Below are 14,484 nucleotides of genomic sequence, written 5' to 3'. Positions count from 1 at the left end.
TCCATGCGGACATTCCCACCCCCACCCCCCATACACATTATTCTGGCAAGTTCGTGCCTGCCATTGCAGGTCAGTTCTACTTCCATATGCTATTTCATTTAGACATTCTCACTTATAGTGAGAGTAGGGTATAAATACTTGTCAGAATGCTGAGAAATTAATATTTGTTTTCCGTTTTATTGAGTGATTCTTATTTAATGGGATATGTTTAAAATTCTCTTTTTTGAAATTGCCAATATTCAATTGTTTTCGACCTACAAAAAAGGGATGATTTCATATATCTCAACCTAATATTTTTCTCTATTCCTTGCTGCCAACCATGCAATTCCCTTCCCTACTTGACAGTGCCTTATTTGTCAAAGCGTAGTCCTGGAATTTGCAGCATTCCCAGAGGCTAGTTAGAAATCAGAATCTCAAGACCCATCCCAGACTAACTGAATTGGAATTTTTGTTTTAACGAGATCCTTAGGTGATTGAGCAGCACTTGGTATCAAACCCCTTAAATACATCTTCAGTGCATTCTTTAACTTTTCCTCTACATTCTTGGTTATTAAGAGTGATCATATTTCACTATTTGATTTCAGCTTGTCTCCCTTTTGTACTTTAAAACACACTAAGGCTAATGCTTGACAGGATTATAATCTGCTGCCTGCATTCATCATCTAGGATATACAGATAATCCTAAAAATCTTCTTTTTAGCATGTTTTACCTTTTATCTCATGTATTCATTCATCCATTCATTCATTCACCTCAGGCACTGAAACACATACTGCAAATTCAGTGGTGGACAAAACATAGTTCTTGCCTCTTGGAGTTTGCCACATGCTGGTGAGGATGTTAGTTAATAAATAAGAAAACAAATATCAAACAAATATACATGTAACTTAAACGTGGTATTATGGAGGAAACAGTGGGCAAAATAGTAACTGTGAGTCCCAGGGGGCGGGGGTGTAGCTGAGAGGTAGGAGAAACCTCTACTTAAAAATGAGGTAGGTAGAATTTTGAGACATGAGGACTGAGGAGACAGCCATGGGAAAAGGTAGGAGGGTGATCCAAGCAAGGACACAGTATGTGCCAAAGTCAGAGAACAGAGATAGATTAGCAAGGAACTGAGGCAAGTTTCTATGTGGGAGTGTTATGGGAAAAGGAGAAAATGGAGAACATGAGGTGGGAGAGGTAGCAAGGGCTAGATCAAACAGGGGATAATGATCGTGATTAGGAATTTGCATGAAATGGGAAGCAAAGGTTTTCAAGTAGGAACATGATTTCATTCATATTTCCAAAAGAATATTCATGCTGCTCTTTAAAGAATAGATTGAAAGGGCATTTGAGATACCCAAGAGGAGACAATTGGACATATGTGTATGGAGCCCAAAGGAGAGGTGTAGGCTGGAGTAAAAATTTTGAAGTTGTTTCAACCACTCCTAGGGGCCCAACAACAAATTGTAAACATCTAAAACCACCATCCTTACTACTCAACCTTTATGTAGCACTTTATAAGTTACATTTGATCATCCTAATTCTGAGATTCCTCTATCTTTACAGATAAGTGCTCTGAAGCTCAGAAAATTAACTTGTTCAGCGTCTCTTAGTTTAGTATTACTCAGGATTTAAGCCCAGACCTTTGACTCCAAAGTCCGTAATACAACCTCATATTATTGTACTTCCCTCTATTTTAAAGGTTCTAGAAACAGTATTAGTAATTAGCTAAACCATGGAGATTTCTTAAAACAAAAAATCCCCACAAACTGTCCTTATATTCCCTATTACACATATCTTAGATTTCCTATGTTCCAATTCACTTTAAACTATAGTAGAGAAACTAGTAATGCCAATGAATGGCTGGATGAGAGAGGTATTATGAAAGGACAGACTATGAAAGGACTTTGTAACTGATGGGACCCAAGAACTAAGGGAAGATTTTGAGCAAGAGATGTAAGTATTACACAAAAGGAGATATCACTAATAATAACCAACACTTAGGGGTGCCTGGCTGGCTGAGTAGTTGGAGCATGTGACTGGATCTCAGAATCATAAGTTGGAGCCCCATATTGGGTGTGGAACCTAATTAAAAAAAATACTAGCCAAGAGAGATCTCTTATGTACCAGGTATTATTACACACACACATACATAACTACAACTATATATCTATATAGATCTGTATCTCTATATCTCAATTATCCCACGAGACAGGTTTTCTATTATCCTCATTTTATAGATGAGAAAACTGAAGAACAGGGAAATAACTTGCTCAAAGTCACGCAGATATTAAGTGGTGGGATTTTAAACAGGCAGTTTAGTTTCCGACTTTGTACACTTAACTCAGCTGTATTGTCTCTATCAAGACATCAACTAGGGGAATCAGTTGGAAATAAAACAGCATAGTGTATGAGAAGGAATTAACAGAATATTTAAATCATATATATAAATTGTGTTTAGGCTGGAGCCCTAAATCTGTGAAACTATGAGGCAAAATGTTTTAGGGAAAAGTAGAATTGGGAAGTTGGAAGTTATTAGAAACATCTGATAGGGGGATCCCTGGGTGGCGCAGCGGTTTAGTGCCTGCCTTTGGCCCGGGGTGCGATCCTGGAGACTCGGGATGGAATCCCACATTGGGCTCCTGGTGCATGGAGCCTGCTTCTCCCTTCTGTCTATGTCTCTGCCTCTCTCTCTCTCTCTCTCTCTATCATAAATAAATAAAAATAAAAAAAAATTAAAAAAAAAAGAAATATCTGATAGCTTTCTTAGAACAGATAAAATGTGAACTGAATTGTGGGAAATGTTCAAGAAGTGGCTGAGCAGAAAAACAGAGGATTATCAACAGGTCTTGGTAAATGATTAAATACAGAAAGAGAGAGGAAGGAGTCAAAGATGAACATGAGTTGATAGTAGCAACTAAGAGGACAATGGAACCATTAAAAGGGGCAAAGGTATTTTTGAAGATATGAACTCTAGATGATGTAGAAGTGAGGAGGGATCACTTTCTCTAGAAGAGAATATAAACATCCATGTCATAAGGTGAAGCACTCAAACCCTCTGGTTTGGCTGCAACCTACCTTACTGGTATTAACTTTGCTTCCTCTCCTGCTACCAGCATCCCTTAGGATTCAGGATAGCAAGTGACAGAAAACTTCTCATTAGTTTAAGCAATAAAACACAAATATGAAAGAACTAATTTAACTGAAATTTCCAGTTATTTAGTCCACATTGAATTCTGGGCATCAAACGTATTTGCAGGCCGCATCTCCATCTTTCAATCTGCTTTTTTTCCACGTTGTCTTCTTTCTCAGAATAATCCCTAAGTGGAAGGATGGCTTCAGGCCTTCATTTTCTCAGATTTAAGTCCATTGGCAGAGAGCACCCTTCCTGGTAACCCCAGCCTAAGGCAGAGGATTAACTCAAATATGCTGTCCCTGTGGAGTCCTACCTACCCCAGCCACGCGGACTGAGTGAACAGTTCCCCAAAGGCAATGATCAGAATTAGGGAATGAACGCCGAACAGACAAAAATATCTACTAAAAAAAAAAAATCCCTTCTGCTATATAATGGAGTAGGTCAATACATCCTTCTTTTCCCACTCTTGACAAGAAAAATCCTCAGATGAGGGATGAGGGCCAAGTTCCTTAATTATGATGTTTTCTCCTCTGGGCATACAGCGAGAATTTAAAATGCTTACTGGGGTGAATGTTACCTTGAAAGGTGCAGTTTATAGCTGAAAGGGTTGTGTACTTTTTATTTTTGGAAACAAGAAAAGTGGCTTCTACGTCACATCCAAAGGACGTTCACTTAGAACACGAGAACGGCTAGAAATGCGGCCTGTGCAGCCCTCTTTCCCAATCATCTACAGCTGCGGAGACGTGCTTTCCCACGTGCACCGACTGTGTGTGTAAGCATCAGGGGAAGTCACTTCCCCCAACGTCAGGTAGCAAGGATTCTCACGTTTTTCTAGAAAGGGAAGCCTTGCAAACCTGGTCCCTGGCGTTCGCCCATGCTTCCTCCGCCACCTTCCGCCCGGCGGTCCCCAGGCGGTCCCAGGCCTCACCACCAGGCGCGGAGCCCCGGGGGACACACGCTGACCTCGCGACCCCGCCGCCCCGGCCCCCGCCCCCGCCCCGGGGCCACATCCGGTGGCCGCAGGCCCGCCCACCCGGGAGCGCATCCACCTTCGCCCACCAGCTCGCCCCGCCCCGAGAGAGCAAACACGGGGGATGCCGCCGGGGAAGAGAAAAAAAAAAAAAAAAAAAGCCCCCCGCCAGCCAACACCCGGGGGAAAAAAACATAAAAAAATCTTCCCTGGTGCGCTGGCTACGAGAGCGAGGGTCCCCCTTCGGGCCCCGGGCGCCTCCGGCCAGAAGCCCTCCCGCCGCCGCCGCGCTCCCCGCAGGCCGAAGCCGCCCGGACCCAAGGCCGCCCCCCCCCCCCCCCCGGCCTCCCAGGACTGAGCGCGAGGAAGTGGGCGCCGGGGAGCTCCCGGTTTCCCTCCGCCGACGGCGCAGACCCACGGCCCGAGGGCGCCGGAGTCTCCCCGGCACCCGGGATCCCCTCCGCGGCCCCGCGCCGCCTAACGGGCCAAGTCGCATGCGCGCCGCGCTGCGCCGGGGAAAGGGAGAGTGAGGGGAGGGGCGAGCGGCGAGCGGCGGCCGCCCGAGCCCGCGGGGGCCGCGGACGACGCATGCGCCGCCAGGGAGCGCAATCACGGGCCGCGCTCGCGGCTGCCGGCGCCGAGAGGAAACCCCGCGGGCGAGAGCGCGGAGGAAATCTGGCCGCCGACGCGTGCGCGCTCCCGGTGAGAGGCGCCCCACCGGGTGGGCCCGGGCCTCGCGTCCGCCGGCCGCCCGCCTCGCCGGCGCATGCGCGCTCCCGGGGCCGGGGGAGGAGGGGAAGGGAAGGGAGGGGGAGGAGCGGGCGGCCGTAGCGGTGCATTTTTTTGGAGGTAGGTGGGCGGGGGTGGGTGGGGTGGGGGGAGCGCCGCCCGCGGGCCCAGGTGCTGCGTGTGCGGGCCGCCGCGGGGTCGCGGCTCCGAGTCGCCGCAGCCGGAGTCCGGGGTGGGTGGGGGAGGGAGCCGGAGCCGCCGCCAGCCACACGGTGAGGGCGCGGGGAAGGGAGGGCGGGGGGAGGGGGCGCCGGGCGGGAGCCGGGCGGGAGCCGGAGCCCAAGTTCCCTGCGGGTGGCCCTGCTGTGCGCTTTCCCGGGAGTCGGGGTGGAGCCGCGCTCTGGTTGCGGGGCCCTCCGGGGCCGCTGGGGTTACCTGCGGGGCGGCGGCGGGCCCGGGGCCGGGGCCGGGGCCGGGGGCGGGGGGCCGGGGCCGGGGGCCGGAGCGCGCGGCGGCGCTGGGGCCGGTTCCCGCGGCGGCGCGGCCGGGAAAGCCGCGGGCGCGGGGCCGGGAGGGCTTTCGCCGGGGACCCGCTAGGCCTTGTGACCCACTTTATTCCTGTCACAACTCGGGCACGTTTGGCGCGGCGCCCAATGGGGCGGCGGGGCGGCCAGCTCCTCCGGGGAACCCCCGCCCTCCCGGCGCCCGGCCCGCAGTCGGAGCGGGCGGCCGCCGCCCGGGGGCTGGTTCCGTGAGGGGTCGGGTTCCGGGGCTGCGGGCGGCGGGGCGCCCCGCTGTGCCCGCTGCCCCCGCTGCCCCCGCTGTCCCCGCCGTGCCCGCTGCGGCGGGGCGCCCCGGGCCTCTGCGCCCGCCCGGTCCCGGCGCTCCGGCGCCCGGCGGGTCCTTCCTGCACGCAGCGCCGCAGAGCTGAGGACGCTCCGGGGTGTTTCCGCGGCGGGTAGAGGTCCCGTTGGTGACGCGGAGCCCCCGAAACATCCACGCGTCCGCCTCTGACCTGGCGCATCCGACAGCTCGGATCAGGTGGTCGTTGCCTCGCTCTGGGGATGCCACGCAGGAGGAGGACTTTAGGGCTTACCAGTCTTTAAAAAAATAATAATAATAAAAATCCGATGTTTTCTTTTACAGTGAAAGCAGAGCACAAGAAGAAAGTTTTGCAGTCATTGGTGATATGACTATTACGCTGATCCCCCAAATCAAAGAAAAGGTAACTTCACTTATTGCATTCTAACTGGTGGCTTTTGTTTTTTGTAGTAAGAGTGTTTTGGGTTTTTTTGTTTTGGTTTGGTTTTGTTTGGTTTTGTGTTTTGCGCCTTCTTCACCTGCTTCACGAAACAAACGTCCCGAAAATGATAAAACTTAGCTAATGAGTTGCTTTCTTGAAAGTCATCCCTTGGGACACCTCAAATCTGGTTTGTATTTTAAGATCTTAGGTGGGGGGGCAAGAGAGGCAAAGGAAACTAACTCAGGTAGTTATGTAGTTGGAAGGACAAGATGTCATTAAAGGTTAGGCAGGAGAAGGCAGATGAATGCTGTGGTGGAGCTAGTCTCGATCAGCCACGAGAAGAATGAGGAAGCTTTTTGTGCACTGGCATGGAGAGCTCTCTCCAAAATATGTTATAAAGTGGGGGGGGGGGGGAAGCAACTCCAACAAGGTGTAGGACAGTGTGAATAATGTGCTACTTTATGTGTAAAGATGTGGGGGAGGAATAAGAATATGAACTTGCGTTTGCTCTTCAATCATAAACTCTGGGAGGATACTGGGGAAGTAGTACCAGTGGGAGAGAGGGAGAAACTGTAGTGTCGATGAAGGGGGGTGGGAAGTGAGATGTATACTGCGTGTGTCTTGGTATTCACAAATTTTTGTGATGATGTAACAGATTCATAAACTAGGTTAAACAAAAATCCTCTTCAAAATGACTTGCTCTGTGGGTTTTGTCTGTTTGCCTGTCTCTGTTCCATTACTTGTGTTGATTTGGGCCATTTTCAGTATGATTTCTCTTACTGTTTTTTAGAAAAATGACATTGAAAGTTTAGAATAAGCTTGGCTCTTTCTCCTTTAATTTTTAAGATGCTAAATGTCACCGACTAACTCCTGCAGACGCTTAGTTGTATTTTGTTTTGCTTAAATATATAATGGCATTGTTTACATGGGGCATTATGGCTGGATTATGCAGTTTTCAAAGGATGGTTTTGTGTCCCCTTCCTCTTTTTTCAGGAGTCATAGTCATATGAAATTTTGCTTTTCTTAACCACAGAGTTGTGATAATTGGAGAATATGAACACTCCATTACAATGATAATAGACCTGATTGTCTAGTAGTTTGCTTTTCAGACTGGGAAACTTTTTTCTCTTAAAGAAATCACGTATGAACCTCAATGAAAATTTGTGAAGATAGTTCTTATGAAAAATTAAAGTTGAGATGCAGTGTCCTTCTATTGGTGCAATAATGTGAAAAACTTTTTATGATTTATGGATTGCTGTAAATTTTTTTTTTTTTTAAAGCTCTGCCAGCCTAACCTTTTTAATTAGGTTAAAATTGGAAAAGGGCTTTGTTAGAGTGGATATAATTTTGAGGGGAGGGTACTGAAACTCCCTCTGGTGGCTAATACCGTATAATCAAAGTAGTGAACCTTGAGTAGTGGGTGACAATTGCTTTGGGCATTTTTGTTACCAGTATTCCTTTTTATTTTGCAGGATAGGATAATTGCATTATTTCTGTTTGATCTGTAGGTCTGTAGTAGCCAAGCTTCTGAAAAATGGCATTTATTTTTCATTTGAATACCGTGTGGGTTTATTAATCCATTTTAAAAATAGAATCATATTTCAGAATTTTACTTAATATTATTTTTAAGATTATAGAAGTAAATTGATGCTGATGAAAGATGAAAACAACACAATTTGTATCTAAGTGAAAACTTCCTTTGCATACCTAGACTTTTATTTCACATCCCTCCCCAGAGATAACTGCTGTTAACACTGTTGTATAACCACCTAGATCTTCTGTGTGTTTATAAACATGACTTTTTCATACCGAAAATTGAATTATCTCTTCTGTCCGTTTGCCTCTGCTGTGGGCTCTTTTACTACCAACAGGGCAGGGAGACAACTTGGAGTATTTCAGAAAGTTTAACATATGGTTTACTCCTTAGAACATACTCTTTTCACTTGTGAGGGGCCAGTCGGCCTGGAGTGCATTTACAACTGGCAGTTAGATCATACTGGTGTGAGCTTTCTCTGGTGTAGGTTGGATTCAGCTGAAAGAGTTGGATTCCTTGGATTCTAGGGTTTTCTTTGGGCTTTGACCTGGTCAGTAGTTCACAGGTTAAACTTTTTCTCCTGTTCTTGCAGACCACTAGGAACTCCTTAGATTACATGATGAGTTTCTTTGGGTCTTCTGAAGTGAATGTAGGCAGACTCTTAAATAAGAGACGCTGATTGTCTTGAATGAAATCTAGCCTGTGAAGGGGAAAGGAGCAGAAGAGGCTTTTTGGTCTGATTTGTGCTTAGCCTGACAGCAGACATGTCGCCTGACAGGCAATATGCACACCTCCACCCACCTCCTATCTCCCCCTGCAAGAGAATACTACTTTTCTAATAATCCTTTTCAGGTGAAAGAGTGCAGAAAGTTAAGAGGATTAACCAAAACTAAATCTTTACTTAGCTATGTGAGACACATAGATGAAGTACCATCGACCCTGCCCTCTATGGGTTTGGAACCAAGTGTAATTAAAAGAGCACATATATAATGATTATTACACAAGATAGGAAACGATCAATTCCAGAAGAAAAATATACGTAAGATTTATATAAGGATGAGACTGTTTCCAGCCTTTTATTTTTACAGGATGGGGTTTGGAGAAATAATTTATATTCAACCTTTTAAATAGTTAAGAAAGGATAGAGCAAACTTAGAAAGCTCCAGTCTTAGCCTTCAATGAATAAGGAAGTAAGGAGTTTAGTTGCATTGTTATAGCAGACGTTTATAAGACTTATTGATACTTGCTTTTTTTTTTTTAATAGTAATACACAGGAAAGAGCCATTTGATGTTTAGCTTGATAATTATGATACAGCCTACATTAGATTTCAGGATTGTTAGGAATATTAGGAAATTTAATTCTGTCAGTTGTTATCTACCATCTGATATGTCAGGCAGTGTCAGTATTAAAACTAAATTCTTTTTTCCTTTCCTGAAAGCACATATTTAATGTGTTCTTCCCCCACAGTTCTACTTCTTGTGCTGTGTCAATTAAAATACATGTTGGCTGCAAATATCTTAAACAATGAAAACAATGAAAGCAAATAACATTGTGAAAAATCGAAGTTCTATATTACACCAAAATTACCTTTTATTGTTTTGTGTGTTTCCGTCCAATTCTTTGCAGATGCATAAATTTCTTCTTATAAGGCATTGTACCAGTAAAGATTGCATTTTCCCTTTTACCAAGTCTAACATGCTAGATGAAGTTGTATGAATTACTTTTAGAATAAAGTGTCAGAGTGATTTATTTCTTACTAATTGACTATAATTACTGTAATGGCATTTATATTTATAGGTTGCTTTTCAACCGTTTGTCAGTCTGTTAGTGTAACTTCTGTGAATTAGATGGATAGTGTACAGCTCTGTTAGTGTAACTTCTATGAATTAGATGGATAAAAGATTCCTGTTTTTCTTCATGTTTTTGGTTATGCAAATTTTAAATTACCTAAACCCATCCTCATAAGTATAGTGTTGTCTTTTTTTATTAATGTGTTTTAGGTGTGTATTTCACAGAGATGTAATTCTGCTATTTTAAGTCTTAGACTAAGTCAACAGAAATCACTTGTAAAAAAAATTTTTTTTATTTTATTATTTATTCTTAAAAAATACACAGAGAAGAGAGGCAGACGGAGAAGCAGGCTCCATGCAGGGAGCCCAATGTGGGACTCGACCCTGGGACTCCAGGATCACACCCTGGGCCGAAGGCAGTGCTAAACTGCTGAGCCACTGGGCTGCAAATCTTTATGAATTGCCTTTGACCTGTGGTATACTGCTTAGGATGTGACTTACCTTTATTTTTCAGAAACATTTTAATTTCTACATTTATGAGGTCAAATAGTAATACAGAAATTCCCACTTTTTCAGAGTTCACATTTAATCAGGTACTTAAATTTTTAATTCTCAACTAGAATAGTGGAAAACAAAAATACAGGTTAGTTCATGTTAAGGGGTTTTGTATTTAAAGACAAAACAAAACAAATGACAGATGGGGGTTTTACTAGTAAAGACTAAACCATATCCCTAGTTAAGAATTTGTTATTTGCATTAAAATATGACTTTAACGTAAATAATATCTTTGTCTCTTTCTTAATCTCTTTCTCCTAGTTATAAAAATAGCACATCCCTAACAGAAAATTTGGGAAACACAAAAAAGCATGAGTTAAATTTTTAATGTATCGTTGGAAATCCCACCACAAAGAAGTGCCATTATTAACCTTCTGGAATATCTTCCAGCATTTTGTTTAGCCATTATATAAATATATGTGTACTTAGTAGAGGCTTAATGATGTTTACAAAATGGGCTCATAATGCACCTACTGTAGTGCAAATTATTCTATTCACTTACCAATAAATCGTGAACATCTTAATGTCAGATTTTTCTACAACGTTATATTTAATGGTTGTAGACTACTCTTTTTGTGTGATAATTTACTAACTGATCTTTTTCAGTTGGACATTTAAGTTACTAATTTTTAAAATAATAGTGTCACTTTTGAATTAGAATTTAAGTAGACTAATATTGAATTTGTATTACTACCCAGATTAAACTGAGCTTTTGTGCTTTGTGTTGAAAAAATACACCATAAGTATATAATAAATTATTTAATAATGATCCATAATAAAGTGAACCCAAGATTTTTATAATGTTATTTTATTCCTAAAGTATGTTTTGCTTTGAATTGTATTAATCTAACTTTGCATTTTATGAGCGTAAATCTTTTGAATAACAGTATTCTAGAATAGGCTTTCTAAGTAGGGTGGGGAAGTAGTCTGTACACATTAAAATGAAGTTCAACAGAGAGGTTTTTTTGATTGCTCCAAAACACTTCCTTAAAAGGAAAATCTAAATACCAAGAAAGAATCCTTCATCACCCCCAAATTGACATTAGCTTTGTATAGGATTTCTGTGACATTTTATTCTACTCCTAGGTATATCTGTATCTTCCAGTTTAAGTTGGGGGATAAACTAAGTTAAATTACTTTTAAGAGAAAATAGGTGAGCTCTTACTTAAAGTTCAATTTTTAGTATGTCTTCTCTGGTCTATTTTTGGAAGTTTCTCAGGTTTGATGAATATACTTTTGATAGTGACTCCTTTTTACTTTTTTCTCTAGCATGAGTAGAAGTTTTTAGTTTTATTTTCTCAGTGATGTGACCAGATAATTAAAATATCTGGTTTTATTCTAAGTAAAGCTTGTTTATTGCCTGAAACTTAATGACAAAGACAGCACTACTTTAACAAGGCCTTAATGACTTACATTGATAGCGTGGTGTGGTGATCACGAGAGCAAGGTTCTAGAGCTAGCCTGCTTGGGGCATTCAGATCCTGGCTTTACTGCTAGATGGCTGTAGGACCTTGGACAAATGTTACCTCAATTTCTCATTTATAAAAGGAAGATAATACTAGTTTATAATGTGATTTGAAGATTAAATGAGACAACACATGGAAATTACTTAGAACAAAGAGCATTATATTACATAGTTAAGTGGTCAATAAATGTTAGTGGTTATTCCGGTTTTGTTATTTTCAAAGTGTATACCAGACAGGGCTCTTAACCCCTCCACCCCCCCACTCCCAATTGAAATATATTTAAAGAAGTTGCTTAGAGTTTAGTTTTTTGTTTTGTTTTGTTTTTAAAGATTTTATTTATTTATGAGAGACACAGGAAGAGAGGCAGGGGGAGAAGCAGGCTCCTTGTAGGGAGCCTGACAAGGGACTAGATCCCAGGTCTCCAGGAACACACCCTGGGCTGAAGGCGGCGCTAAACTGCTGAGCCACCCAGGCTGCCCTTAGAGTTTAGTTTTTATGTAGAGTTTGGAGTGCTTCTCTTTTTATGTGACTTAGAATAATAAAGTTACTAGAACATATTTCCAAGATGCATGGTATTTTCTATTTCTTTGAAGTCCTTTGTCAAGTTTTGATTCATGAAAACTGGTAACTGGTTTTCTTCTGTGTTGAAACTTAGATTTTAGTTGAGGTAATATTAGAAAAAGTTATTTAGGAAACTCACAGATTAAAATGAAAAATGTTAGTACTTAAATTTTGTTTTACAACTTTATAATACAATAGAAATATCAAAGATTTTTATTAGAAGCAAGAAGTGAAGTGAGCAAACCATTAGTGGGAAAATCTGTTTCCAACTCTTACCTGATAATTTTTGTCTCCATCAGAAATGGTGATAATATAATAATGTATTTATAATTATAAAGATTTCTTAGTTTCAAGATTAGACTTTTATTGCGTGAAGTAAGTTTATATTAACTTCTTTTTAGACTTGATCATTCTTTTTCTGTAAGTCTGTAATCTTGTTGGAACTGATCATTAAAATTTGTAAACTAATTTTTCTTTTGAAATAAAATTTGTAAACTAATTTTTCTTTTGAAAAGTGTTGTGGTTTTTGTAAAAATGAGTCTTGTTCCTTAGAAAAGAATTAAGTGCCAAAAATTACAAAGAAAATCTATGATGAAAAAAACCACCTAAAATCTCAGGGATGAGCCCAATTAAAAACTTTTTTTTTCCAGTATTTTCTGAGGCATTTGTGTGTGTGTGTTGCAATTTTATAGTAAGTGGAATATTTGTAGTTCTGTAAACTTTTTTTTTATGTGTACTGGATGTCTTTGTGAATAAATACAGATTATCATTATTTTAATCAAGTGTTAGTCTTTTACTTTGAGTATTTAGTTAATTCTTTTTTTTTCTAAGTTTGCTACTACCATCAACTTTGACTTCTTTGAATCATCTGCTTTGCATTCCTTTTTATCTCTCTGTTTTGCTTTCTTTTGAGTTAATAAGTTATTTTTATTCTGTTTTTCCTACTATTTGGTTGTGAGTTATATATTCTTATATTTTTAGTGGTTGTTCCAGAGATTATAACTAGTATACTTAATATTATAGTACAAATGACTGCTTCTACCATTCTGCAATAATGCGAGTTTAATTTTTAACTCCTCCTCCAACCTTTTTGTATTATTATTGTTCTATAATTTGTGCAGATTTTAAACTCCATATTTTAGACAGCCAATTTTTGTTAATACTTACTCTTTCTAGGTTTCTTCCTTCCTGTCTTTGTGTGCTTCTTTCTGGGATCATTTTCCTTTTGTTTGAATAGCTTCCTTTAGTATATTTAATACTAATCTACCTACAATGATTTTTTTTTTTTTGAGATAGTCTTAATTTCACATTCTTTTTTGAAGATTTTTTTTTTTTTTTTACTGAATATAGAAATCTAAGTTGGTAGTTATTTTTTTTCTTTATTAAAAAATGTTTTGTTGTCTTCTGGCTTTTTATTGAAGTCCACTTCTAGTCTTATTGAAGGTAATTATTACCTTATAATCTTGCTGATAATCTTTTATTTTTCTTTGACTACTTTTAAGACTTTCTCTTTTTAGTATTTTAGCTTTTTGACTGTGATGTGTTGAGGTGTGGTTTTCTTTGTGTTTTGCTTTATGTTCATTCAGCTATTTGAATTCGTAGTTTGATGTCTTTTAATTTGAGGATATTCTGTTATTCCTCTTCAAATATTGCTTCTGTTTCCTTCCCTCTTTTTCAGATTCTCATTTAGACATGATATAAGTCAATGATAATGTTCCACACATCTCTTAAAATTTTTCTCAGTGTTTCACTTGATATCTTCTGTTCACCCTTCTTCCATTAGTAAAACTAGTTTCTCTTTTGTTGAAACTGATTTATTGTATTCTTAATTTTACATTGTAATTTTGAGTGTTAGAACAATTTAATTCTATTTTATAGATTTCTAATACTTGAGTTCTCTTGAATATACTGATTAGTTATTTAAATGTTTGTTGATTCCAATATCTGCATCATCTGCTCTGCTTATAGGATTTGTTTTTCTGTTGGTTATTGGTTGTGTGGTTGTATGTTTCCAGCTCTTCATATGCATGCTGAGTTTCTGAAGGAACTTGTCCATTTCATCTATGTTGTAGAATTTGTTGGTAATCTTATTATCTTTTAAATACAGAACCTACAGTTCTGTATTTAAAATTTATAAGATTTTAAATATATATTTTTTATATATATTAAAATTTATATATTTAAGATTTATAGTTAAATCTGCAATCTGTAGAGATTCAGTATCATTTTTGACTTGGGTAATCTGTATCTTTTTTTCACTTGATCAGTCTGGCTAGAGATTTATTAATTTTATTAAGGTTCTCAAAGAAATTGCTTTAGGTTTAGCCAATTTTCTCGGTTTGTTTATTTCCTACCTCTGTTCTGAACTTTATTATTTTCTTTAACTTTTTAGTTAAAGTTTAGTTTTTTAGTTTTAGTTTGTTTTCTGTTTCCAGTTTCTTCGGGTACAAGCTGAGGTCATCGATTCCCTGTCTGCATTCCTCCCCTGTCCATCCCCAGGTGTGGTATAAACTTCCCTC

The 14,484-nt window shown here is 40.6% G+C and overlaps 1 protein-coding gene across 8 annotated transcripts in view; it reads left to right on the top strand.

The window, feature by feature from the left end:
* The first annotated feature begins 4,635 nt into the window (after positions 1-4,635).
* Positions 4,636-14,484, top strand: part of CLOCK (clock circadian regulator) — a 132,982-nt gene continuing 123,133 nt past the window's right edge. For 4 of the 8 annotated variants that reach the window (XM_041724391.1, XM_041724395.1, XM_041724388.1 and 1 more), the window contains exons 1-2: positions 4,636-4,788; positions 5,962-6,040. The gene's annotated coding sequence lies outside the window, so the exon portion shown is untranslated. Of the gene's footprint in view, positions 4,789-4,809; positions 4,936-4,983; positions 5,088-5,742; positions 5,857-5,961; positions 6,041-14,484 lie in introns of those variants that run through there. The other 4 variants (XM_041724394.1, XM_041724390.1, XM_041724392.1 and 1 more) reach the window with 3 other exon arrangements.

The sequence above is a fragment of the Vulpes lagopus genome, chromosome 12 (genome assembly GCF_018345385.1).
Source record: "Vulpes lagopus strain Blue_001 chromosome 12, ASM1834538v1, whole genome shotgun sequence".
Taxonomy (NCBI): Eukaryota; Metazoa; Chordata; class Mammalia; order Carnivora; family Canidae; genus Vulpes; species Vulpes lagopus.
This window is presented reverse-complemented; position numbering and strand designations above follow the sequence as displayed.